Raw genomic sequence first — 26,774 nt, 5'->3', positions numbered from 1 at the left:
AGCCCCCAGTGCCCACCCACACTGAACCACGCCCAGGGTCTAGCAGACAGCCTTGCTCCACCAGGAGACTCAATCCCAGAAGACATGGTCCACACACCTCGGAAACCCATAACACCACGTTGACCTCCAGACTACCCAAATACATCTCCACATCCCGCGTCCAAAATATTGGTGCCGTCGCCCCCGTAGCCAGTTGAAGGCTGTGTCCTGTTTGTCTATCAATTTTATCCCAACCTCCAACACTTTGGTCTAATACACCTGGATCAATAATGGTGTCACTGTGCAGTGTCTACCATTCATATTCACAAAATTCACCCTTAAATTTACATCTAACCCTCAGATTACCCATGCCAATTTTTCCACATTTCACTAATCTCACCAAAGAAGGGTGCTTCTCCATACACATGCCAGCTGAGCATGGCCCATATGCTCGGCACATTGCAAATTCCCATTAATCAATGCCATGGCTCTCTTCCCAAGCCGAGAGTCCACATAAAAAATCACAACAGAATATCTGTGGAAGATCACTTTCACACAATCATGTTCCAAAGATGCCCCAATGGTTGTCCGGTGGGCTATAATCCATCCCTGTCCATATGGATCGACCCGCGTCCGTAGCACAGCACAGCATGGCAGGTCATCACATGCTGGCTGTCCCAGATTCTCAGGGAGAGGCTGCCAGGCCGCATGCCCAAGCGGTCACAACATCAGGCCCGTGTTGGCCGTCCGTGGTGCAGCCACCAAAGCACGGCCCACATGTACTCCCCCTAGTGGTCCTCATCATACACCATACCAGGTACCTTTGAGAAACCACCTCGGACCCCCCCCCCCCCCCCCCCCCGGAGGTCTTAACCCCCACCAGGGTCCGTTGACCCTGCTGGCCCGAGACACATGCTCGGGAAACGCCCCGATGGACAAGGGATGCCACACTCCACCAGACCCCCAATGGAGCCCAGGTCATACCATGTCACCCATGATCAGACCCCACGTCCAAATCCTGCCAGCACAGCCCCCCAGATGGCTGGAATTACCCAATTTTGAAGGGGGCAACTCTTACACGAGGCCAACCCCAATGACCTCACTTGGTCCGAATTCCACTGCCCGGGGCCAACTCCCTCCATGGCTCCTCCAAATCAAACTCCCATTTAAATTTCTTTTTATTTTTAAAGATTTTGGCCTCGTGTGCCCAATAACCGCAGCTGTAGGTGACAACCCCTTCCTCGGGTTGTTCTGCCCCTCCCTGCAGCTGTTCCAAATTAATTATGGGGACCAGTTTTTCCAAGGTTCTATCTCCCAACTCTTCCACGTCCAAATCCAGCTCAGAGCCAAAACACCCCCTCTGCTGGGTATGCAATTTTGGAGCCTCTTGTACCCAATTGTTGTTTGTGATGAGGGTCCCCTCGGTCACTTCAACCTCATCCTGGGGATATTCGATGGACCGACTGACCTCATCTCCCAGACTCTGTTGGACCTGAGCAACTTCCTCCTCGATGAGACCATCACAGGTGTCCAGCTGCTGTATCCAATCATTACTCTTATCCCTCATCAATCCTGGCCCCACCAGGCCTTCATCAATAAACACACGCTCCGGTTCTGTAACACGGGCCTCCAATATTTCTACCCACTGTTGCTCTGCACCACCGCCCTGGTGCTGCACAAGTTCCAATTCCTCCCCTTGCTGGTGCATTGCGGCATCCACACCAGCCCGATAGCCTTCCAGGTTTTCCTCAGCCAAACATTCCCCATAAATTTGAGTTTTCCCCATTTACCTCTAAACACTCCCCATTCACCTCCAAACATTCCCCATTCAAATTTTACCTCTCCTGTGCCCGAAGCACATCAGCTTGGGCTGCACACCCTTCCATTCCCAATGTTAATTCCTCCAGTTTTGATTCAAATACTGATACCCATGGCTTCTCCTGTGCCCCATTGGTATCAATTTTGTCACTCTGGGCATTCATTTTTTTATTACAGGCACCCAATTGTTCACTCATGCCATTTTCATTCTTTTCCAATCGTCCCCACCTGACATTCATTCTGGCTTCCATTTGCTCTACTTGGACAACCATTTCAGCATCCCATGGTGTTTTCAAGGTTTTAAATTATCTCCTCCTTCGTTCACTCATTCTTTCCATAAATTCGTCAAACATGGCCAGGGTTAGTCATCGGACCCGTCTCCTGGCCAGATTGCTCAGGAACGGGGGAAGTTCCATTCCTATTCTCAAACTCTACCCCCAGCTCACTTCCATAGTCTCCGGGCTCCCCAACCTGCTTGGCCCCACAGAACTCAAATAGACGTAGAAGAACTATGCAGGCCGCTGTGTGGCCCCTCCGCCGCAACGCGGCAGCCATTTTAGTTAGCGCAAGACACCTCCGCTTTCTGCGTACAGATAGGCCTATTGTTAACATGAGCAGTGTGAATGTTCAACAAATATCAGCAATATGCCTTCTTGTGCTGCAATAAACTGTACAAATCGACTTGTGAAAGGTTCTGGGAAAACATTCCACAGGTAAGTAATTTATTTTTCTTAATTATGAAGAGTTTACTCGCCAAACTCTAGTTAAACTTTCACGTTATGCACAGATGTAGTTTTTCGTTTATGTAGTCCCATCTGTTAGTTTGTGTGTGTTTGTGTGTGTGTGTGTGTTTGCGGATTTGTCAGTGCATTTTGACTTGAACCAAAGGCCGTGCCTTTGCTTGAACTTAAGGACTCTAGCTCTTAATCTCTTCTCTCACAATTTTGTTGAGCCACACACAATTTTGGGCTGTTAGGAGATGCATAAACATGTTCAGTTATCAAGGATCTAGGTTAACATTTGTCGTCTAATTAGACTAATAGGGTTGTATTTTGTAATCGCTTTCTTTATCGTTAGTAATTGTTACTTTGTGGAAAATATTGGTGTGACGCGTGAGTGAGTGCAATCTGTGCCCATTTGCCCTAGTTAATCATAATGTAGGGTGAGAGCCAAGATAACATTACGAGTTTAACTGATAAAAGAAATAAAGCTTGATAAAGTATTTCCCTTGCTGTGTGTACAATGTCGCCAAGCAAAAAATATTGGGGGCTAGAGTATGGTCTAGTGATTGAATTTTCGGACACTGTACCGTATATAGAGTGTAGAAAACATGTGGGGGGCAGGCGCGTAGGAAGCAGTTTTGGTTGGGGGGGGGGGGGGAAAGACCCAAGGGGGCTCACAAATTTTGTCTTTTCTTTTGAATATAGATTTCCCAAGGATGGTTCAACCCTTCAGAAAGAATGGCTCGTAAAGATGAGGAGGGACAAGTGGACACCCAGCAAGTATGCCAGCCTATGCTCGGATCATTTTGATGCTGAGTGCTTTGACCGTACTGGCCTGATAACCAGACTTCGCCAAGGTTCAATTCCAACCATTTTCAACTTCCCAAATCATCTCCAAAAGGTTGCAGCGGATCAACCCAGACTCAAATATCTGCTCACCTACAAGATGAGTCAAGATCATCTTGAACTTTTCTTCTGTGCTATGTGGTCATCCTTAGGGAGGAATAACAATCCAACCGCCAGAGAATTCTCAACATCGTACAGGAAGATGCTCGTCCGGTATGACATTGAAGGCGTCAATGGAAACTGCCTAGCACAAGACAAGACAAGCATACTTAATGTTTCCAGTGCAATAACAACAGCTGCTGATGTTAACAATGATGATGACATGCTTCTGATGAGGAAATATGACTTGACTTTGAGGAGCCCAGCAATGACAGATCATGATTATGCGGATGTGCCAAATGTTTCTACACTTTCAGAGTACAAGAACTCCGTGATAGGTTATGTTGCTGGATATGTTGTGAAGATGACTGAAAAACATCTCTCTTGCGAAGAGTGTATTGCTTCGTTAACCACTGGAGAAGTGATGGTCGGCAGCTTGCTGGAAAAGAAGAACAGAGGTGGTCTAGTGAGGCCTTCTCCAGACGTGGTGAAAGTCTGTAAAACAACAGAGAGGTGTTTCCAGAGGATGCTAAGTGTGACTGGAGGTGAACTCCCTCAAGCGTCTCGTCTTACTCAGGCCATTTCATCTGCTGTTCTTGCCGAAGTGAATTGCCACACCATTTTTGGTTCCCTGTCCGATCATATGTTTGATTGCGAGGCAGATAAGAATCATGTGTACATTCTCATAAAGCGTATTGCTTCATCGTACGTCAAGATCCGAATGCATCATCTTGCCCGATTGAAGAATGAGAAGTTGAGTGGACCATTTGTAAGAAAACAATTATCAAAATTAATCTTGTTCAAACACCAGTGAGCTTTTATACAGAGATTTCTTCGGATGGCTTGTGAAAATGACATTCACATGTTGTAATGGCATCATTATTGTTTGTAACACTTACAATGTAACACTTACATTACAATGTAACACACATTGTAATGGCATATGTTTTTAATGCTTTTTCTACGGGAAATATATATATCTGTATTGTATTTTGACTGAATGGAAATATTGGAAAATACATTACTAGAAAACTAAGAAAAATATTCATGTTTGTTCTTGTGTTTTAACGTGCATATTAAATTGCATTCATCATTATAGATTCATAGAATAGATTTAAAGAATTAACAAATAGTAGAAAGAGAGAGGGAGAGAGCATATAGTAGAAAGAGAGAGCGAGAGAGAGAGAGAGAGAAAGAGAGAGAGAAAGAGAGAGTGAGTGTGTGTGGGGGGGGGGGGGGGGGGGGGAGGGAGGGGGAGGAAGGGAAGATGTAAAAACATGACCAGAAGGGGAAGATAGTAGAGTGAGAGAAGGGAACAGGAATGAGGGGGAGGAGGGGGGGGTGTAGTGGAGAGCAAAAAAAGTCAAGTTCTGTGATGGAGAAACTATCATACTGAGAATTGGCATGAGAAGGGAGTGGAAAGGGGGAGAGAGAGAGAGAGGGGGGGGGGGGGGGGTTGTGTGTTTGTTTTTAGAGCTGGAGAGACAATTATGTTGAGAACTGGAAAATAATAGAGGAGGAGAGGAGCAGGAAAGAGAAGGAGGGAGAGAGTGGTAAAAAGTACATGAGAAAGGAGCAATAGGCAGAAAGAGAAAGAGAGGGAGAGGGGGTACAAGAACCAGCAAATAGTAAGGAGTGAGAGATTTGCAGCTAGAGATGAAATGGAAAACTACCGGGGAATTCGGATAAACTATGTCAAGATGCCAGGAAAATGCTTCGACAGAGATTTAAATTATGAATAGAATTCATAAAATAGTGTTTAAAAGCAACACAACACCGTCCAATATAAAAATTCACGTCCACTCATCCACTTCCACTAGGCCTAGCTAGCGCACACGTTCGCCTATTCAGTTCTTGCGCTAACTAAAATGGCGGTGTGAGCGCGCGAGCGGGGCCACCGCTGTGTGTGTGTCGTGAACGGGCATAGGTCTTCTACGTCTATTTGAGTTCTGTGCTTGGCCCTCTCACTCGCTTCCGCCATCCATGGTGAGAAAGCGGTTCTTCCGCCCGTGTATTTTTACCTCAGAGAAAAATAATTTATTTTTAAAGGGGAACGGACATGAGTATAGACATCAAATGCTTAAGATTAATTAAATGTAGCAACAAAAAAGATTAAGTTTGGCGCAAAAATTGTTGCTCCAGCATGCGTGAATCGTGAGATATCCGAGTTTTAAAATGCCAATAGCAGACGATTTATCACACGCCGGCCAGCATCTCGCGATAATCTGCCCTCCACGATGTGACGTCATCGGAAGAAGCTGATGTGACTGCGCAATAGTAAACAATGGCAGACACCGACTCCGATAGTTGCGTAAGTCTGGATATCAGCGATATTTCTGACCAATCTGATGCGGAAAATGAAGAGAAAGTTAATAATCTTGGGGAATCACACTCGATTCTCCCATACAGATTCGAAGCATACCGTCCAGAGAGTGAAGAAGAGAAATCGTCGGACACAGACACAATGGCGATCGATTTTGATCTCGGGCACCTCCAAAATACTGAATGGTATTCATTTTTATGTCTCTTTTTTAATTGAATAAGTTTCTTTTTCTGGTCAATGTTATACATAACTAATATTTAATTAATGTTCGGTGCCGTGAGGCAAGAAATGGATAGAAACACAGAAACGAAATACGACTTTATTGACTTAGTGCAGCACTGCAGGTGTATCAGTTGTAATTGTATCATTATAGCACTCTATAATGCAAGCAATCTCTGTGTGTCTGTGTGTCTGTCTGTTTGTATGTCTGTGACCGCTGTTTCTCGACAACCACTGGTCCGATCTAAGTGAAACTTGCCAGGTATATTTCTGGGGACCTGAGGATGTGCCTTTTCAAGGTTTGCTATTAATCGGACAAGTGGTTACCAAGTTATGGCCATTTATTTAGCAAACACATACGTTATGTATGTGAACGAAGGAACAGCGAAGGACGAGAGCGAAGGAACGGCAAAGGACGAGAGCGAAGACCGAAGGAACGATGCAAGTTTTAATTTTTCTTTGCACGTACGGTCAAGCTACAGCGAAGGAACCGCATGTGTTTCTTGTTTCTGCCTCACGGTTTGAAAATTGAATACTTGGCCATTAAAACTAATTTGCGATTAATCGTAACGGTGATATGCGAACTTCCGGACAGTGAGGCCTTATTTTTGGTACGTACGTCAACGTACGTATGTCCACGTACTTACCTCCCTGCACGTACGGGCACGCACTAGCAGCAGCCACACAACGACTGGGCATGATTCCAACTGATCGTAACGAAAACAAAGCGATGTTCTGATCGTCACGAAGCCAACAAGGCTTTAAGAACGAAAAACTGGGTTACTTCGCAAACGTCATTTCCGATTTGCGGTTTTGACAAAACTGATTTTGCTTGTTTGGCGATATTTTGACAAATTCTAATAAAACCGCGAAGATATTTGTGAAATGAACTCAATAGAAGTGTTTAAGATATGTTTATGTTTCGAAATCTGCAAAGTTGTTTTGGTCGTGTCCGTCCTCCTTTAAATTTCTCGAGAACGTGATGTTGCGCCTCATACACCCCAATCGCTATACAATTTGGACGTCCATACTACGACCGTACTATAATTATACTACAATAAATGGCGGAGAATATGCGTGGGGAAACAAGAGGGAGGAAAAACCGTAGTGCTTACCTTCACGGACCCCAACGGCAGTCTTCCCCCTGTACATAACTCAAACCACCACAAAATTAAAATGTCCAAAAATACCGACTTTATTAAAAGAAATGCGGTAATACAAAATAATGCACGGTAAATAAAATCCTAAATGGGACGTCCCCTCACACAGATCCAGTACACAAAGGGAAATAGAATGATGTATAAAATAAAAGTGTGTGGTTTAAATTGCACTTAGCTCACTGATTGGTGCGTTGGCGGGAACCACTCGCTCGTTGGTGGGAACCGCCCGTTCGTTGGTGGGAATGTTCACTCTATCACGCTTGTGGGTGTGAAACAGGCCTTACGTGTGAAGTGAACGGCAGGTGTACAGCCCACTCTTCCACACCGTGTTCATCCACCTGTCATCTGCATGGAGAACTGCAGTTCCCGGGCTGTGGCTCTTCTGCCTCCCAACCACCAGCAAGGTCTCGGAACACTGCCGGTCCGCGATGAGCTTCCATGAGCCAGAGAGAAACATGCCACCGTTCGTACGAGGTCCAGTACGAGAAAAAGCGCCAGAGGGACTCACGACCGTTGATGATGGTCTCCAGCACGAGAAGGGTAAATGTCCGCCGCTCCAACTACTTTGTACACGCCGCTCTGACGTCATCTGTCATTCTTCACCAATCAGCGTGTGCTGCTTACCAGTCCTCCCCATCAATCAAAAACCCCACCCAATCATTGCTCCTCGGGGCGTGGCCTCGGCCTGTCCGACCTGTGCGCTTCCTAAGTCAATGTTATCAGCGGCAGCGCTTGATGCATGACTTCCGGTTAGCTTTTTAATTAGTGAGTTTAAATGCGGGCGATTGAATGGCTTGGCTTTGTGTCTATGGTGTGGTGCCAAAAGGTACACAGGAAATATATTACAGAGATAACGACATATAAGGGATAATTACCCATAATCCCTGAGATAATTAACATACCCGGCTCCTCGTAATGGGGACGAAGATACAAACTTAACCCGACAGTCCGGTCTAATACAAAGTTCCTACTTGTAGTAATCGCGATGGTTCTTCTTCTTCACGACATTCAGAGCACCCTAATCTATACATTCTACCTGGTTCTAAGGTAATCACTGCCTACCCCCTACAAACGTAACAATATATCCACACATATCCATACATATATACATCTACACACATATACACACACACATATACGCACACACGTATACACACACACGTACACACACACACACACACACACACACACACACACACACACACACACACACACACACACACACACACACACAAACACACACACACACACACTGTTCCCCTCAAAAATAACGTATACTTCTTTGTTTTTCACCACCTAACGTCTTTCCTGGAGCAACGCCACATATCCAGCATGAAGATGGATTCATTTTTGCCACGTCACCCTTGTTGCATCCTTTTGTTCCGTGCTGATTTAAAATGCCACCATTATTGCTGAAGGCATTGACCACTAATTGCAGCACCGCAGACTATTTCTGTTTACAAATTGCATTCAATGTGCTCTTATAGTACTTAAATCATATTTACTGCCCAATCTCCTCATTACAGAAATGTTTTGGACAAGTATTTTGTCTAATTTATTTTTTCATTGTTATAGAAGAGTAAAAGTACACAATTCTCGACTGGAAGTTACAATAATCTTGCTAACAAAGCACTTTCCTATAAATAACTAACACTTGCCAAATGTCTATATATTCCACAAAGACATTGTTCAATGATTCCATGCAGTTATTCACCTGCATTGACATTCCAGCAGGGATTAAGTAAATAACACATTGACTTCACACATCCAATTATTCACATATTGAGTCAATTGTTCACATGGCGAGGGATACCAGCAATTAAGGCATGCACACACGCAAAAGCTAGTATATGTGGGGCATTAAAAAATATATTCTACGAATACTTAAAAATAATCCAAGAAACGCCAAGTTTTAAAAGATATCTGAAGAAACACAATAATTTATAATTAGTAACAAATAATAATTCCTTACTATTTGCAAAAATGTTTTGGCATGTCTTGAACTTTAACTTTTTGAATTCCCTTCATAACTAGATGGTATTCATAGAATACTTACCCTGCGCAGTCAACTTGTTGTGAGCCAACTCCTCTGTTTTTGAACATGTTTTTTCTTTGATCCAATATGGCTGCCAGACCACGTGAGAGATGACATCATAAATTTATATTCTCCAATATAATTGTTGCATAGATCACGCTCAATACATTTCAAACTGATCAGACTAAATGTTGTTCCTGTCGAATTATGACGTCATAATTATGGCACAAATGACGTCATCGTTAACACCTATTCCCCATATGGAGTTCTTTACAATGAGCTACGTTTCAATTTTTTCCATGCAGTGGTTTTGGAGATGTAAAGGTGCAACATTTTTCGGTGTTTCCAAGATGGCGCCTGTACCACATGACCTATGACGTCATGATTATTATTAAAATATTCTAAAGGAGGAGGCGCTCCTATGGTGAAAATTTCCTGTCCATCAGACCAACAGTTGCTGAAAAAAATTAATAATGATCGAATGGATAAGTGTTGTATTTGTCGAATTATGACGTCATAACGAAGGCACCGATGACATCATCATTAACATGTCTTAATCCCCATGGGGAGTAGTTGACAATGAGCCAGGTCTCAATTTTTTCCATGGAGTGGTTTCAGAGATATAGAGGTGCGAAGTTTTTCCAAGATGGCGCCTGTACCACGTGACCTATGACGTCATAATAATGATTAAAATATTCTACAGGAGGAGGCCCTCCTATGGTGAAAATTTCATGTCAATCGGACCAACGTTTGCTGAGAAAATGAATTTTTTAAATGCATACGCGTATGGCACACGGCACACGGCACACGTACGCACCCTAAACGCTTAACCCCGCTTGTCGCTTCACGAGCGCAGGGTAATAAAGCAAATTAAAAACCATTATGCGACCAGAAGTTTTTGAATTGGTGCAAAACAATTTCATTTTCTTTTTGCAGCAGCACAAGTCTTTCAATGAGTAACACATATTTAAAGAATATTGTGGGTCCTGGAAAATAGTTTCTTAATTATTATATAGGCTTCTTCTTAGAGGAACTATGATCACATTTGCATTACAAATCATCGATGGACTAATAAGTTATGATTATCTTCATAACTATATTGGACAGAATGGCTTTAGTATGTATGATATTGCAATTGGGCATGTAGAGAGGATGGAGGTTGTGGTGAGCGGGTGTGTGAGGAGGTGGTTGGGAGTGCCACGCTGTGTGATGAACATCACCTTTTATGGTCAGCGTGGAAAACTCCGGTTTCTCTTGACATCATTAACCGAGGAGTTTAAGGTGGTGAGGGTGCGGGAGTTCATGATGTTGCGGGATTCAAGTGATTCAGTGGTAAAGAATGCTCTCCCAGAGAAAAAGGGAAAGTCGGAAGTGGAATGCAAGAGCAGAGGTGGATGAGATGGAGGAGTGGTTGCAACAGTAGGAGGTCATGGGGATGGTACAGCATGGGAAGCATGGCTTAGGGTGGATGAAGTATGAGCGATGGGGAAAGGCATGTGTGAAAGAGAGGAGAAAGATGGTTGAGAGGGAGGTGAGAAGAAAGGAGGAGGAGGGGAGATATGTGAAAGCAGCCAGACAGGCACAGCAAGGTGCTTGGACTAGGTGGGAAGGTGTGCGGGTGAGGACATTGAAGTGGCAAGGGATTTGGAGGATGGAGCCAATAATGTTGAGTTTCCTGTTGCGGGCAACGTATGATGTGCTTCCGTCACCAGTAAACTTGAGATTGTGGGGGTTGTTGCAGGAGGAGATATGTTCTTTGTGCCAAAGTTTGGGAATGGTGCAGCATGCACCGCGTACATACTCAGTAGCATTGGCAGCAGGAAGATACAAGTGGCGGCATGATCAGGTGTTGGTGGTGGTAGTGCAGATGGTGCAACAAGAGGTGTTGAAATTGAGAGAGAGCAGAGCAGAGTGGAGAAGGAGACCGATGGGGGAGAGGTGTTGTTTGTCAAAGAGGGCCAAGTGGTAAGAGGTGGAAAGAGGAGGAGGTGGAAAGCAAGAGGCTGTCAGATGCTTGTGATTGGCAGGTGGTGGCAGAACTAAAGCCACAATTGGTATTCCCATAGGAGATCTGTGTGACAAGGTTGCAGCCTGACATTGTCATCTGGTCAGGTGCAACAAGACAGGTCATATTCAGGGAATTGTCTGTACCTTGGGAAGAGAACATGGAGGAGGTGCACGAGAAGAAGAGAGGAAGTTTTAGCTGGAGGCAGAGTGTCGGGAGAATGGTTGTCGAGTTTCTTGTCAGCCATTTGAGATGGGGTGTCGAGGGTATATTGGCAAATCCTTTTCTGCATTTCTTGCTCGACTTGGAGTGTGTGGGACAGAAAGAAGGAGGATGTGTGACAAGGTGGCCCAGGTTGCCTTGAAAGGCTCACTTTGGATATGGAGGAAGTTTATGGAGGCACGTTGAACGGTGTAGGTTGAGGTTGTGGGTGGTGGTTCATTTCAGCCTAAAGGGGTAGTGACTGAGCATGGAAGAGAAATGGAGATGTGTGAATGGTGTGTGTGTGTGTGTTGAAGGAGTGGGTGTGGGTGTTGCAGGAGTAGGTGTGGTTTTGCATGAATGTGTTTTTGTTTGAGTGGTGCATGTTGGAAGGGTGGTGGTCGGTTGTTGTTTTTTTGGTGTATGAGTGAGTGGACGAGGGGCTGTGGATTCTTGGAGTGGAGGCGGTTTTGTTGTTGTATTTTGTGTTCTCACTGGCTGGGGGTGGGGGTATGTATGCATCCAGGTGTAGCTGCTGCATTTGGAGGCATATGTTCCCATGCTGGCCCACCTTAGCTGACCGTATAGAGGTTGAAGGGCCGAAAGGAGATGATGCTGAGGACCTCGACTGAGGACCCGGTCAGTGAGGCACACTTGTGACCAGGTGTGTTTTGAAATTATATATATTTATAGAATATTGTGGGTCCTGGAAAATAGTTTCTTTATTATTATATAGGCTTCTTATTAGAGGAACTATGATCGCAATTGCATTACAAATCATCGATGGACTAATAAGTTATGATTATCTTCATAACTATATTGGACAGAACAGATTGGACAGATCTCTATGATCTGGAGAAAGCATTCGATAGGGTTCCACGCAAAGTATTGACATGGGCAATGAGGAAGTTAGGAGTGGAGGAATGGTTGATCAGAGTAGTGATGGCAATGTACAAAAGAGCGTGCACAGCTGTAAGGACGAAGGACGGGAACAGTGGTGAGTTTGAGGTGAAGGTGGGAGTGCATCAGGGATCGGTACTAAGTCCACTACTATTTGTAGCTGTGATGGAGGTGCTGGCTCAGAACGTAAAGGAGGGTTTACCGTGGGAGTTGTTGTATGCAGATGATCTGGTGTAGATTGCGGAAAGCATGGATGGACTGAAGGAAAAGATGAACAAGTGGAAGGAATGTATGGAGACAAAAGGTCTGAAGGTGAATATCGGAAAGGCGAAGGTGATGGCAAGTGGTAAAGCATGTGGTGAGGTGGAAAGAACTGGGAAGTGGCCATGTGCTGTGTGCAGGAAGGGTGTCGGAGTGAACTCCATTCAATGCACAATGTGCGCTGAGTGTGTTCATCAAAAATGTAGTGGTCTGAGAGGGTCATTAACCAGTGTGGCAGCTACATTCAAATGTAAGGTGTGCGCAGAGGGAGCTGCAGATGGAGGAAATGTTGAGTTGGATCTTGGAGACGGCGTGAAGCTGGAAGGTGTGAAAACATTTTGCTACCTCGGAGACATGCTGAATGGAGAAGGTGGATCAGACTCGGCAACGGTTGCTAGAGTGAGATGTGCATGGAAGAAGTTTCGGGAACTGAGTGGCGTGCTGATAAGGAGGGGAGTGTCGTTGAAGCTTAAGGGAAAGGTGTATGCTGCATGTGTGAGAAGTGTTATGATTTATGGGAGCGAGACATGGGTAATGAACGTAGAGCAGCAACGAAGGTTGGAAAGGGTGGAAATGCGAATGGTTCGATGGATGTGCAGAGTATCGTTGAGAGAGAGGAAGACAAATTATGAATTGCAAAAAATGATGGGAATAGAGCCTGTGATTGATGTTGTGAAGAGGAATAGGTTGAGATGGTTTGGTCATGTGTTGAGGAAGGATGAAAGTGACTGGTTGAGAAGAGTGATGGAAATGAATGTAGAAGGAAGTAGAGGACGGGGAAGACCGAGAAAGACTTAGCTAAAGATGGTGGAAGAAGAAATGCGGGCAAGGGGGTTAACAAGGAGAGATGCAGAAAATAGGGCAAAATGGAAAACATTGTCATGGGGACCGCAAGGCTAACCCCCGCTCTAGCAGGGAAAATGGCCTTAAAATGCATGTTGTTGTTGTTGTTGTATATTGGACAGAATGGCTTTAGTACGAGTGTGGATCATAAAGTTGATGATTTTAGTTTCCCTGTAGTCTTGTACACCTTTCCAGGTAGCAATGTACCAATTAATATGGGTTACAATGTCTTCTCATCTCAACGACTTAGATTTGCAAGAATTTGTTCAGTGAAGGATGATTTTGTGGAATGTGCTGAGAAGGTATTTTCCATCATGTTAAATGGAGAATATTTGGCTGATTGTTTGATCAGGTCTTGTGAAAATGTCTTTAGACTCCATCGTCACCTTTTGTGTAAGTTTGGGGATATTTGGCTGATTGTTTGATCAGGTCTTGTGAGAATGTCTTTAGACTCCATCGTCACCTTTTGTTTAAGTTTGGGGATATTTGGCTGATTGTTTGATCAGGTCTTGTGAGAATGTCTTTAGACTCCATCGTCACCTTTTGTTTAAGTTTAGGGATATTTGGCTGATTGTTTGATCAGGTCTTGTGAGAATGTCTTTAGACTCCATCGTCACCTTTTGTTTAAGTTTGGGGATATTTGGCTGATTGTTTGATCAGGTCTTGTGAGAATGTCTTTAGACTCCATCGTCACATTTTGTTTAAGTTTAGGGATATTTGGCTGAATGTTTGATCAGGTCTTGTGATAATATCTTGAGACTCCATCACCTTTTGTGTAAGTTTGGGGATATTTGGCTGATTGTTTTATCAGGCTTTGTGGTAATGTCTTTAGACTCCATTTCCACCTTTTGTTTAAGTTTAGGGATATTTGGCTGATTGTTTTGTCAGGCTTTGTGATAATGTCTTTCGACTCCATTTCCACCTTTTGTTTAAGTTTAGGGATATTTGGCTGATTGTTTTGTCAGGCTTTGTGATAATGTCTTTCGACTCCATCGTCACCTTTTGTTTAAGTTTAGGGATATTTGGCTGATTGTTTTGTCAGGCTTTGTGATAATGTCTTTGGACTCCATCGTCACCTTTTGTTTAAGTTTAGGGATATTTGGCTGATTGTTTTGTCAGGCTTTGTGATAATGTCTTTGGACTCCATCGTCACCTTTTGTTTAAGTTTAGCGATATTTGGCTGATTGTTTATATCAGGCTTTGTGATAATGTCTTTGGACTCCATCGTCACCTTTTGTTTAAGTTTAGGGATATTTGGCTGATTGTTTATATCAGGCTTTGTGATAATGTCTTTGGACTCCATCGTCACCTTTTGTTTAAGTTTAGGGATATTTGGCTGATTGTTTTATCAGGCTTTGTGATAATGTCTTTCGACTCCATCGTCACCTTTTGTTTAAGTTTGGTTGGTTTTCGTGTAAACAAGTTCCAATTGCATTGCATTTGATATAAGTATTAAATAAGGAGGTATAAAGGTAAAAATAATATGTATAAAATGTATAAGTTAGCATTGATTGATTGGTTGGAGGTTGCTGGGATACATAGTGCAGTGTGGTGGAATCGGTTGTGGATGACAGTTTGAATATCTGAATGGCAGTTTGAGTCGATGGTTGGATGGAGGTACTGTGTGATGGACATGTCTATCAGATGAAGTGTTTCCGGCTTAGTATATTGTTATATAAAGTAATTCATGATTAAGTTATTAGTTTGTGTTAATACTTTAAATAAAAGTATTAAGTAGATAAGTTTGAATAAGGATATTGCATTGCTGTGTTGACTAACTGTCTGGACACAACTTTGAGGTTGTGGGTCCATTGATGTTGATCAATCTACTGATGTGGACCTGCAGTCAGGGTTGTGGACCCGCCGTTTGGAGGTTCTGGGCTGAAAGGATCGAAACCTCGATGAAAAACGGTGCCCAGATGATGATCCAGGCGGTTGGAAAACCAGTCAATTGCTCATAGGTTATAACTTCAAATATAAAATAGCTTTGACAAGTACATAATATATATATGTACGTGTGTTTGTATAGGTGCATTTATGTGTGCATGTGTATGTATATGTATGTATGTGTTTATGTAAATATACATATATGTATATATTATGTGTGTGTGTGTGTGTGTGTGTGTGTGTGTGTGTGTGTGTGTGTGTGTGTGTGTGTGTGTGTGTATGTGTTATTTACATGTATGTATGTATTGTTAATGTCCGGCTTCCTTGTAACTACAGTGCAGTAACTGGTCTTTATTTTGATCATCATGGCCTGAAACAAAGCTACAATTCAATTATAGGTCCTGAATGTGGGTCAGTATATAAGTATGTTTCAATTAACTGCAATGGCACTGACAAACAAATCGAAGGCAAAGTGTGAGATAGCAGCCATTTTATCAACAAGTATCAATAGGCGTTGTTATGAGGTTTTCCAAAACAACAATATCCATCGCTGAGTGCGTCGAGACTCAACTCTTTCACAAATTATTAACATGGGACATGAATTGAAATGGTGTTTAATTCACCATATGAAAACAATGTGTGTTTGTACAGATGTCTGATGTCTGTTCCCCCCCCCCCCCCCCCCTCTTCATAAGGGTATCGGTTGTAAAGGCTTTGAGTAAGGTTTTAGTTTGGATTTGAGTGGACCCCTGGACTCAAAAGACCCCAAGGATCCAAAACACCCAGAGGACCCAAAATACCCCAAATACCCTGAAGACCCTTAAATATACCAAAGACCAAAATACCATGAAGACCTTTAAATATACCAAAGACCCAAAATATGTTGAAGACATTTAAAGATCGCGAAGACCCAAAAGACCCTAAGGTCGTAAAAGACTTATTGACTCAAGACATTTCAGCTTTTCATTTTTAATTAATTTCGAAGAATTTCTAAAAACAAAAATCCACTTTGACATTATGGGGAGTTATTTGTAGATCAGTGACGAAAAAAAAAAGTAAATTTAATCCATTTTTAATTCAGGCTGTAACCAAAAAAATGTGAAAAAGTCAATACTTTCTGAAGGGACTGTGTCAACTATTAATTCTGTTCACTGTAAAATTACTTGACATTTAAAAAGTCCGCTGAGCTCAATTTTATCTCGGTGAAACTGAACATTTGTTCTTTGGTTGAATATTTGAACATTTTCTTGTTAGTTGAAAGAGTGCAAGAGAGGTTGTAATTAATGAAAGCGTGAATTGAAAAATAATGTCGCAAATTGCAGGTTTCATTTTACAACCTTTTCAATTTAGATTAGATGATTATTCACTTTTGCAAACTGATCTCTGACCTGGAAACCTGATGGTGGAATACAATTAAATTCACGTGTACCTTGTAAAAGTGTTTGCAACAAAACAAAACTGTGTCATGTGCGTGGTGTGTGATGTGAATTGTCTCCCCAGTTCTAAAATACTCACAGCCAGAATCGTCAGCCTTGTGAAAGCAACAGTACGTTTAATCAGGTGCAACACAACAGTTGTGGTGCTTCAAGTGAGAAGAGCAAAGCAACCACATGCTGTGCAACCTTCTGAAAAGATTTGCCACAATATACCCAATAGGTAGTGTCGTGAAAATCAACCTCAGACACGACTTGACCTCTGGGTAGGTTTAATATCATTTAGATCTGTAGTACATCCTGTAAGAATACATGCATGCAACAGGCATTAAAATCAGAGTATTTCATGAGCAGCAATGGTTGATTCAATATAACAATGGTCCAACAGAGAGGACAGTCAGCGCAGCATTTAGGGGCGTACATACCATTCAAACTACAGGACTATGTCACAGTGAGTTCCGCTGGAGTGTCCGCGTGCCCCGGTTGTCCCGGGTCTTATAGACGCCCCTTCCGTAGCGAGCACACCCTGGGTTCACCTTGGTATAATTTCACTACATGTCTTATAGACACCGCCCGGTGGTTTAAGTGAGCGTCACACCTGGGTTCAACTTACATTTTCACCACATTCTCCCCGCCGTTAGAACTATGCTGCCACTAGGCAGGAAGCGAGCGCGCGTCAGCATTAATAGGTAGAGGAAGTCATTATATCATTATTAGGGTGTCAAAGAAATATCCCTATTGATTCTTGTCTTTGCGCCATTGTGTTATGTTTCGCACACTGTCAAAGCGTCTTTAGGGCTTCCTGGAAAGCGCTATACGAAACAAATCCATTATCAGTAGTACAGGTCAGTCGGTCCATCCGTAGAGGTCAGTGTGGCGAATTACCCTGCCAGCACAGGTTCGGAAACTACCGGGTACGTCGTCCCCAAATCCGGAGTCCCCTGCTTTGGAGTAGCCGCTGGAGGCAGGTGTCGGAGGGGCACCGCAGTGCCCTCACCGCTTCAGGCAGGGGTGTATCAGGCGAAGGGAGGGACGGCAGATGTTCTCTAGGCGCACTCATAGCCTGGTTAGCAAACATGTCCGATACTGGCAGACGATGAGCCTGTGGGTCACAATAGGCTAGTCTCACAGGCCTATGTGCTGGATAAGGTGTACCTTTGCGATATGCAACTCATTACATAAGGTGTACCTTGTCGAAGAGCGAATGTCCATTCGTCGCAATGCAATGCATTTCAGGCAGATGTGTCGATGTGGAAGATGTGTAAACCAGTAAGCCATGTCTATTCGTCGCAAGGCAACACATTACAGGAAGATGTGTCGATGTGGAAGATGTGTAAATCAGTAAGCCTCTTTACAGTAAGCTGTAACAGTAAGTAAGATTACATGACAGGAGGCCATGACAGTGTAAGTCAATTACAGTAAGTCTGTACCGGCCTAGGAGTTGTAACAGTAAGTAAGATTACATGACAGGAGGCCACTACATTAAGTCCATTACAGTAAGTCTGTACCTGCCTTGGCTCCCAAGGGTACATGGTCGATCCACAATAGATCCATGTCATGGAATTGCCGAGGGAGAGAACCAACGAGAGCCATAACGAGAGTTACGCGATACCCCGGAGTCCCCCTGTTTTGAAATCACGAGACTCGAGCGCTCTCTGACGGCAGCGCGTACGAATTACAAGCTCCGGCAAATAGTGTCAAGCAAAACGTTTGCCACGAGTGCCCTCCGTAGGCTGCCCGAACGACCGGCATGGCAGATACGACGACGCACAAAACGACCGAAATGCGCCTTCCCAGCGAAGCGCGCAGAATCTCCCGTCCTGCAGCACAGCACGCAGAGGATCGGAGAAGATCGGCTATACCGGCTACCGTCCCGGAGGGAGTGTCCCGGAGAGAAAACGTCGAGACCGAGAAAGGGAAAACGTCCCGGATGGATCGACATCCAAGAGAATGGCCCGGATGGATGGATCGACATCCAAGAGGATGGCCCAGATGGATGGATCGACCCAGATGGATGGATCGACATCCAAGAGAATGGCCCGGATGGATGGATCGACATCCAAGAGGATGGCCCAGATGGATGGAGCGACATCCAAGAGGATGGCCCAGATGGATGGAGCGACATCCAAGAGGATGGCCCAGATGGATGGAGCGACATCCAAGAGGATGGCCCAGATGGATGGAGCGACATCCAAGAGGATGGCCCAGATGGATGGATCGACATCCAAGAGGATGGCCTGGATGGATGGATCGACAGCCAAGAGGATGGCCCGGATGGATGGAGCATCATCTCACCCCCTCACTCATCCATCCCCCCCCCCCCCCCCGTCGTGAAGTGTGAGATAACAGCCGCGCATCGCGCACCGAAGTCGAGCGACCTTCACAGTCTGGGTCAGAGGGAACGCAATCAGGCAGCGGCCGGGCGAGGCGTCTCGCAGTCTCGAAATGTGTGGAGGCGAGCCAGGAGACCTGTCCTAGAATCAACAAGCCCAGAGTCAAGGGCGATCCGGCGGGCCGGTGCCCACGTGGCTTGCTCAGGAGACGAGGGAGTCAGGCGCAACGCTCAATGTCACCGTGTCATGGGGTCACCGTGCACCCCCAAATACCCCGTGCCTTATCGATTAACAGCATAAGTCCACGATGTTGGCTAGTCGCCCTCGAAGGCCGCCACGTTATGACACGCACTTTCGGGCAAGGGCGGTCAGATTGAGTATTTCTGCTATCTGTAGAGGTACCCAGGTAGACGAACTCTGATGACGCAAGCGCGGGAAACAGTTAAATGGTGCTGTAAAGCAAACGCGTGATTTAGTCGATGACGTCATCAATTGGTTCGGGAGCGTGCGGGCGGGTTTGACGGCAAGTTCCAGCTGAGCGGTATCCCCAGACGGAGTAAAGTAGCACTCCGAAATCTAAAGTCTCGCGTCCATTGGGCAGCAGCATTCGAGCGGGCTCGAGATCGGTGTACGGAATACGAACCCGGCCGACGAGCGAAAAGTATTATCTAGGGCGCACCGCGTACGAGGGAAACCGAAAGTTGAGCTCGGCCCGTTGAACCAGTGCTGCTTCGCCGAGTCGAGAGGGCGAGCATGCTTGGCAGCGATAGACTGCACGACCTGAAGTAGCGTCTGTTTGTTAGCTTTCGGGTCAAAGGATCGAATACATATCACGCCCTGAAGTAGAGTCTCGTTTGTTTAGCTTTCGGGTCAAAGGATCGAATACATATCACGCCCTGAAGTAGCGCCTCGTTTGTTTAGCTTTCGGGCCGTGTTTTGTCTGGAGTTTTAGACATAGATAGTCATATAGAATACACATGGTATACGATCATCTATCATAAGCATAAGCCCGAGTGCCATGAAAGGCTATGAAGGTCCCGCTCGACGTCCTTAGAAACTCATCCGTGCTGCGACGAGTCCTCGCATGGTGCCAAGCGAGCCTCCATTGAGGCGATTCCGGGCGAAACTCATCCGTGCTGCGACGAGTCCTCGCATGGTGCCAAGCGAGCCTCCATTGAGGCGATTCCGGGCAGCGGAGTTCGCCGGCCTCGTTGAGTAGCCACATGTAGGTGGGATTTCGACGAGCCGCGATCAGAATCGCCGGCCTCGCAGAGTGGTGCCCGCGGAGGGGCGCAGTGCGCGATTTGCGCGTAGGAGGTGATTCCACCGTGCAGCGATTGATCGGGTTGTGCCCGCGATGGGGCAGCGCGCGATTCGCGCGTAGGTGGGATTTCGACGAGCCGCGATCAGAATCGCCGGCCTCGCAGAGTGGTGCCCGCGAAGGGCGCAGTGCCCGAGCAGCCGGAGTGAGACGGCCGTGTGAGGCACGGTGTGATTCCGACGAGCAGTGCGCGATTCGTGCGGAGGAGGTGGTTCCACCGAGAAGCGAGTGGTCAGGGTGAGCCGGCCGTGTGAGGCACGGCATGATTCCGACGAGCAGTGCGCGATTCGCGCGGAGGAGGTGGTTCCACCGAGAAGCGAGTGGTCAGGGTGAGCCGGCCGTGTGAGGCACGGCGTGATTCCGATGAGCAGTGCGCGATTCGCGTGGAGGAGGTGGTTCCACCGAGAAGCGAGTGGTCAGGGTGAGCCGGCCGTGTGAGGCACGGCGTGATCCCGACGAGCAGTGCGCGATCCGCGCGGAGGAGGTGATTCCACCGAGCAGCGAGTGGTCGGAGTGTGCTGGCCCGTGCGGAGGAGGCGATTCCACCGAGCAGCGAGTGGTCGGAGTGTGCCGGCCGTGTGGAGGCATGGCCGACATGGGAGTCGTGATCACTCGCGTGGGAATCTCATCTCGAGCCGAGGCACGCAAATCTAGGATGATTCTCTTGGACGGAGCCGTTAGCGTTTCGAGCAGCCGAGGCTAGACTCGTACCTTTGGCGCCAAGCGGGTCCGTCGTTCCGACGGGGTTGCGGCCCAGGACATTTCCCAGTGGCCTCCTTCTGCAGGCGCCTTGCCGGAGTCCGTCATGCCTGCTCCGGCATTCGGGCCTCAGGAGAGCAGTTTGCGTTTTGACGATGCGGTCCCGCAAAAGGCTTGCGAGGTCCCCATCGCATCCGGTCCTTTTGAGGCAGACCGGCGGCGAGAGTAGGGTGATAGACCTTCGACTGTAACACGGACAGCTTTATCGCAGAGGTGGGCTCTATTTCGTGAGCAGCAAAGTAATTCTCCAGCGTTTGGAGCCAGTGAGTGAACTCCGATGCTGATCCCTCAGCTTGAGGGTCGGCTCCGAGAATCGGTACCACGATCATCTTGTGGTCAGCCATTCCGGCGATCTAAATGATATTAAATGTCGTGAAAATCAAGCTCAGACACGACTTGACCTCTGGGTAGGTTTAATATCATTTAGATCTGTAGTACATCCTGTAAGAATACATGCATGCAACAGGCATTAAAATCAGAGTATTTCATGAGCAGCAATGCTCATGCAATATAACAATGGTCCAACAGAGAGGACAGTCAGCGCAGCATTTAGGGGTGTACATGTCAAGTCGTAGATTTGTTATTGCTTAATGTTCTGTTACAAGACGTCGGTCGAATAATATGTTATGATTTAAATGTTGTTTAAAAATGCTATTTCATAAAGTTAATAAAGGGTTTTTCGCTTTGCTATAGGTAAAATGAGAAAGTACTCGATGCATTCGTGCTGGACAAATGGCTCGTCCTTCGTGTGCCCTTTCGAGGCTAGATAAGTCCGGTCGTAAAATCCCTTTGATTCGCAGACGGCGCCTCGAGCCGCGGAGGGAAGAACGGATTAGGCGCTTGGAATGTGAAACTTTACGTAGAATGATTGGATTGCAGACATAAACCTTTGGATAATGGTCTTATCAGGGCCAAGCATGCACTCTCCCTTCAGTTATTTACATTTTCTGTCACCTCGGAGGCTTGAAACCACATCTGGCCCGGATCCTGATGGTGCGTGCTGCACTCCCCCAAGATGAAAGAACGGATGACGGTGGGGGCTAGGGATAACGGTGGGAGGAACTCTCGCCAGTTCCTTTGTTCTCTCGGAGATTTTCTGATAAACGTGTTCCTATTTAAGCGGACTGTGAATCAATGCATTCAGGAAGGCTGGACGTGGCATGAAGCTGGTTCGTGCTGTAGAAGTTCGCTTCCTCCGGATCTGTATAAGTGGTATTTTTAATAAAGCTTCGTCATTTTCAAGCTGTTGGTGAACTTCTTTAAGGAACAAAGAGCTGTTTCTTGACATTTGGTACCAGGAGTGGGGTGCAACGGGACAGTGACAGTCGAGGCGAATCCTGAACGACCCGAGGGGGGCTGCCTGAGGCCGGGACGCCGGCACGCTGATTTGTTTAAGGTGAGCATTGTTTTTTTTTATCAGAGGGCAATCCAAATTCGTACCCCCCTCCTCGAACGGGCACAGTTCGTCTCCCCTGTCACCTGTGCTGCCTGCACTCCGAACAGAAATTGTAAGTAAAGGCTAATTTCAAGCCTTGAATGACGAGCCTTGTTAAATTCACCAGGATAACGTTAAGAGGGTAACGGATTTAACAGTAAGGTTAACGTTACAGTTAGCAAGGAGGGGAAATGTGAGGTCGGACAGCCATAAAGGTTGAGCCAGGTGGCCAAGATCTTTCCAGGAAGGAACAGCCCAGAGACAAGATGGGGTATGCCATTGCATGCCAGGGAACGAAGGGCTGTGGCTAACTTAGAGGGCCAAAGGGACATGGCCAGGAAAAGGGAAATGCGCAGGTACCAGGTAGGCCTGACAGAGGAAGCAAGCAACAGAGGTCCAGATAGAAACAGGCCAGGACCAGGTGAACAAGAGAAAATAAATAGGCTCACAGCAAGGGGCCAGGTAACCACAGGTAAGAAGGACAGAAGTGGTTTTTGAAATATTGAAATTTTAAGCATTATAGCTATGGTTATTGAAGCTACAAGGACAGAGGACAATTAAGTAAGCAGTTAAGCAAGTAAATCAGCGGTTGATGCCGCTGGACCAGATGCCAGACCAAGACCCCCCACCCCCCCAAGACCTGAGCTCAGTCCCGGGGCTCTAGGCAACACCCCAACACCCCCCGCCCTGCCTACCCGTTCCACCTCAACCCACCCCGTCCAACCCGTCCCAAAAATCCTTTTCCTTGAATGAGAGACGTAATATGAATGAACAAAGATTGTACATGGGAGTGACTGGAGGAGGGACATGATTTGAGTCGATCTGATTTTCGCGCGAAGTCTGGGAGACTCACTGGTATATGAATGAGGAATGAATGTATATTGGGATATTAATTGACGTGTGTATCTGGCCAATGTATTTGTCTGTATGACGTATGCAAAGCAGAGGGTTTCGGTGTGAAGCTTTGTAAGTGGTCTGCTTGACGTGCGGGAAATTCAGGCCGGGAATGTCGATTTTAGCGTCTATCCGAGGGACCAGGTGAGGTCCTTAACTGAGTCCGGATTTTCAGTTGTTTGGGAGTGTTTGGGAGCGATTTGATATAAATCGGGTCAGGAGAGCACTCGGAGTGCCCTTGTCGACCTACTGTTGATATGAAGCGGTTTCTTGGAGATGGTTACAAGATGGGCTGCCTTTGTCTTTCGAGTGGCAGTCGGAAAAGAAATTTGGAATTTGTTGAACTAAATTCAGAATTCGAATCGAAATGTGTGTTTGACTTGAATTGAAGAGTTCATTCAATGGCAGATATTGTGTATTGTATGTGTGGGGTATGTCCCTGAGGCAGCTCACCTTTAGGATGATGCTATGTCACGGGGTGATGATGATGTCATGTAGTGCATTTTGGGTCAGAGAGGTCAAGGTCAGACCTTGACCTTGGTTTTTGGTCAAGTGGCGGGGGATCCTGGTTTTTGCGATGATTACGAGCTAGGGATGAGTTAATGACAGCTGACTGTTCTGACAGCTCAATGTTATGACAGCTCAATGTTATGACAGCTCATGTCCCAATGTGAGGTAAACCCCGCCGTAAACGCGAATAGAGCGGCGCGCAGTTTGGTTGCCACGGCAACGGCCCTCGCAGGAAACCGCGAGGCGGGAGTGTTGGGATTCGTGTGGAGGCACGAGGGTGCGCGCCAGGACAGGGGGCGGCGTGGCGTCGCCGCGTTGAGTTGGTTGTGCCAGGTCGATCGGCGATCTCTGAATTTAAATCGGATTTTTGTCGTGTGTATTGTGAATTTTAGCGTCTATCCGAGGATCCTGACGATGTTCGTTTAATTAAAGTGTGGTACGAACCTGTGGTTTCCGCCGTGCGGCTCCGTGGAAGTTTGGGTAGAGTTATTGTGCGTTCGGACAGGAGCCGAGCGAGCCGCAAGTCACGTGTGCGCTGTATGGGGGGCTCTCGGTTTTGGGCAGTTGTTGTTGAGTTTGTTGAATTGGGTTCGGAGCATGGGATTTGCTCAGAGTGCCGGTGATAACTTGCCCTCTCTCAAAGGGGATGTGCCCTGCACGGTGGGAGGTCCGTGAATGGTTGGCAAAGGGTTTCTTGAATTTAATGGCAGGAATTATGCGATTAACGATTATATTGTGTATTGGTGACTTGTGGCCGTGTAATGAGAAAGATTACAGTTTGCTGGTGTGAAATTAGGTCATGGTGTGAAATGCGGTCAGACAAAGAAATACACACCCTTTGATCTGAAGGGAGAGCGGAGGTTGTGATTGCATTCCTGGTTCGCTGTGTACTGTATGTGGTTTCATTTCTGTGTCTGTCTGTGGAGTTATATTTCAGGATATATATATATTTTTTCCAGGATATTCAGGATATTTCAGGATATTTCAGGATTATATTTCAGGATGAGGCATGGATTTTAAGGAGGAGGTGTGTGCCCCGAGAAGATTGTGGGTCGCAAATTGGGCACTTTGGGTGCGCACTGGGGCTGCAGTTGTGTGTGCGCACAGGAGGTTGCAGTGGAGTGGGCGCGAGGAGGTGTGTTGATGAAGTGTGCGAACAAGGAGGGATGTGCAAAAGGTGTGCACCAGGTGGTAAGGGCGCTGCATTGTAAAGCACGTCTCCCACGGAAGTTCCTGGGCGGATTGTGACGGTTGTTGGATTCGTAGGGCGTTAGCATTTTGCAATGTAGAGCCACAATAATGGTCATTTGTCTGTCCGGATGTGGAGTTCTTGCAAGGACGGGAATGTCGCCGGACTTGTATTAGTTGTGGGATGAAAGCGCTGGTTACCCCAATTTGAAGTTTGACCTTTTAAAATTTATTTGACCTTTGTTCGAGATATGTAAGGGTAAGAGGTCAGAGGTAATTCACTAACCTTGGAAGAACGACAGGCGGAGTCAGTCTACTGGGTGTTGCTTTAACGGCAGGATATAGAACTTAAATCTAGAGAGAATATCGGGACATATACTGTTGATTAAAACCGAAATCATGTAAGTAATTAGTGAACAGAGAATATCGAGTTCTTTTTTTTGTTGTTGTGGTTGTCGCTGACGTCTCAAATAGGTGATTCAGGGGTCTCAAGAAATAAACAGATTTCCGGTGCCGACCGGAAGCGTCAGGTACAGTATGTTTTGAATTTAATTTAACCGGGCCGAGCACAGTGACGTGCATGATCGAGCAATGGGGATAGTCATGTTAAATGGAGGACAATTGGGAGGATGAAGAGATGCAAGTAACATGGATTAAGTTGTGGTATCAAGAGGTGGGTGCCTAGGTATTGGGGTTATTATAACTTACTGATTATGGGGGGCGCACCGAGTACAGATTGGGTGGAGGTGGAGCATGCATGGAGCATGGAGCAGGGTGGAACACCCCGTGTGGTTGGAGGTTGAAATGCAGTGAATATGCCCGATTTTGGCTTTGCGAGGCTCCGGATAGAAGTTGGCATTTCGATACTGTGGATTATATTGTGCCTGTCTGGAGAGGTGATGTCCTGTGCTGAGGCTGGTGACACGCCTCTGTTATTTGTCTGTCTGTCGGTCTGATTGTAAGTCAGTGGTACGATGGAGGGCTAATTGAGTGCTCAGGCGTCATTGTTCCATGGAGGTAAATATGGCAGTGTAAGCTCGCTGAGGAAGAGTTACCTGTAGTAGGGGACGTAACAGATGGGTGGATTATAATGACGGGGGAGCGCAATAGTATAAGAGGCGACTGGGAAGCGCAGGTCTCAGAAGGGAGTAGTCAGCTTCGATGATGCAACAGTGTATGAGTGAGTAATTGTGATCTGTTTAAGTGTAAGAGGCGGTGGAGATGGAAGGAGGTGATGAAAGCATGGATGAGGGTTTCTGCAGCCGTGAAGGAAAGGGATGGACAGAGACGGGCGATGTGTCTAAGGTGAAAGAAGGCCGTCTTTATGATCTGTTTAGTGTAGTTGTCAAAGGAGAGGGTTTGGTCAATGAGGATGCCAAGATTCCGGATGTGAGGGAAGGTGGATACTGGAAAACCATCTATGTTGAGGGCAGAGTTATGGGTGGTTGAGGTCGTTGTCGGTTGTGGTTGATCCGAAGCCAGGATTTTATTTCAGTGATGCAGTTTGTCAGGATAGAGCGAATTGTGGTGATTAAGCTGTTGTAGATGCTGTCAATTTTGCTTTGGATGAATGAAAGGAAGGAGATGCAGTTGTCTACTCTGA

The 26,774-nt window shown here is 46.1% G+C and overlaps 1 long non-coding RNA gene across 1 annotated transcript; it reads left to right on the top strand.

Moving 5' to 3' along the window:
• The first annotated feature begins 2,284 nt into the window (after window positions 1-2,284).
• LOC137428342 (uncharacterized) lies at window positions 2,285-4,691 on the top strand. Its single transcript, XR_013622875.1, has 3 exons — window positions 2,285-2,510; window positions 3,225-3,420; window positions 4,585-4,691. It is a non-coding gene; the product is annotated as an uncharacterized LOC137428342 (long non-coding RNA).
• The last annotated feature ends 22,083 nt before the right edge of the window (window positions 4,692-26,774 follow it).

Source organism: Myxine glutinosa, chromosome 3 (assembly GCF_964187855.1).
Source record: "Myxine glutinosa chromosome 3, kmMyxGlut1.1, whole genome shotgun sequence".
NCBI lineage: Eukaryota > Metazoa > Chordata > Myxini > Myxiniformes > Myxinidae > Myxine > Myxine glutinosa.
The sequence above is the reverse complement of the archived record's forward strand: the minus strand, read 5'-3'. Positions and strand labels throughout refer to the sequence as shown.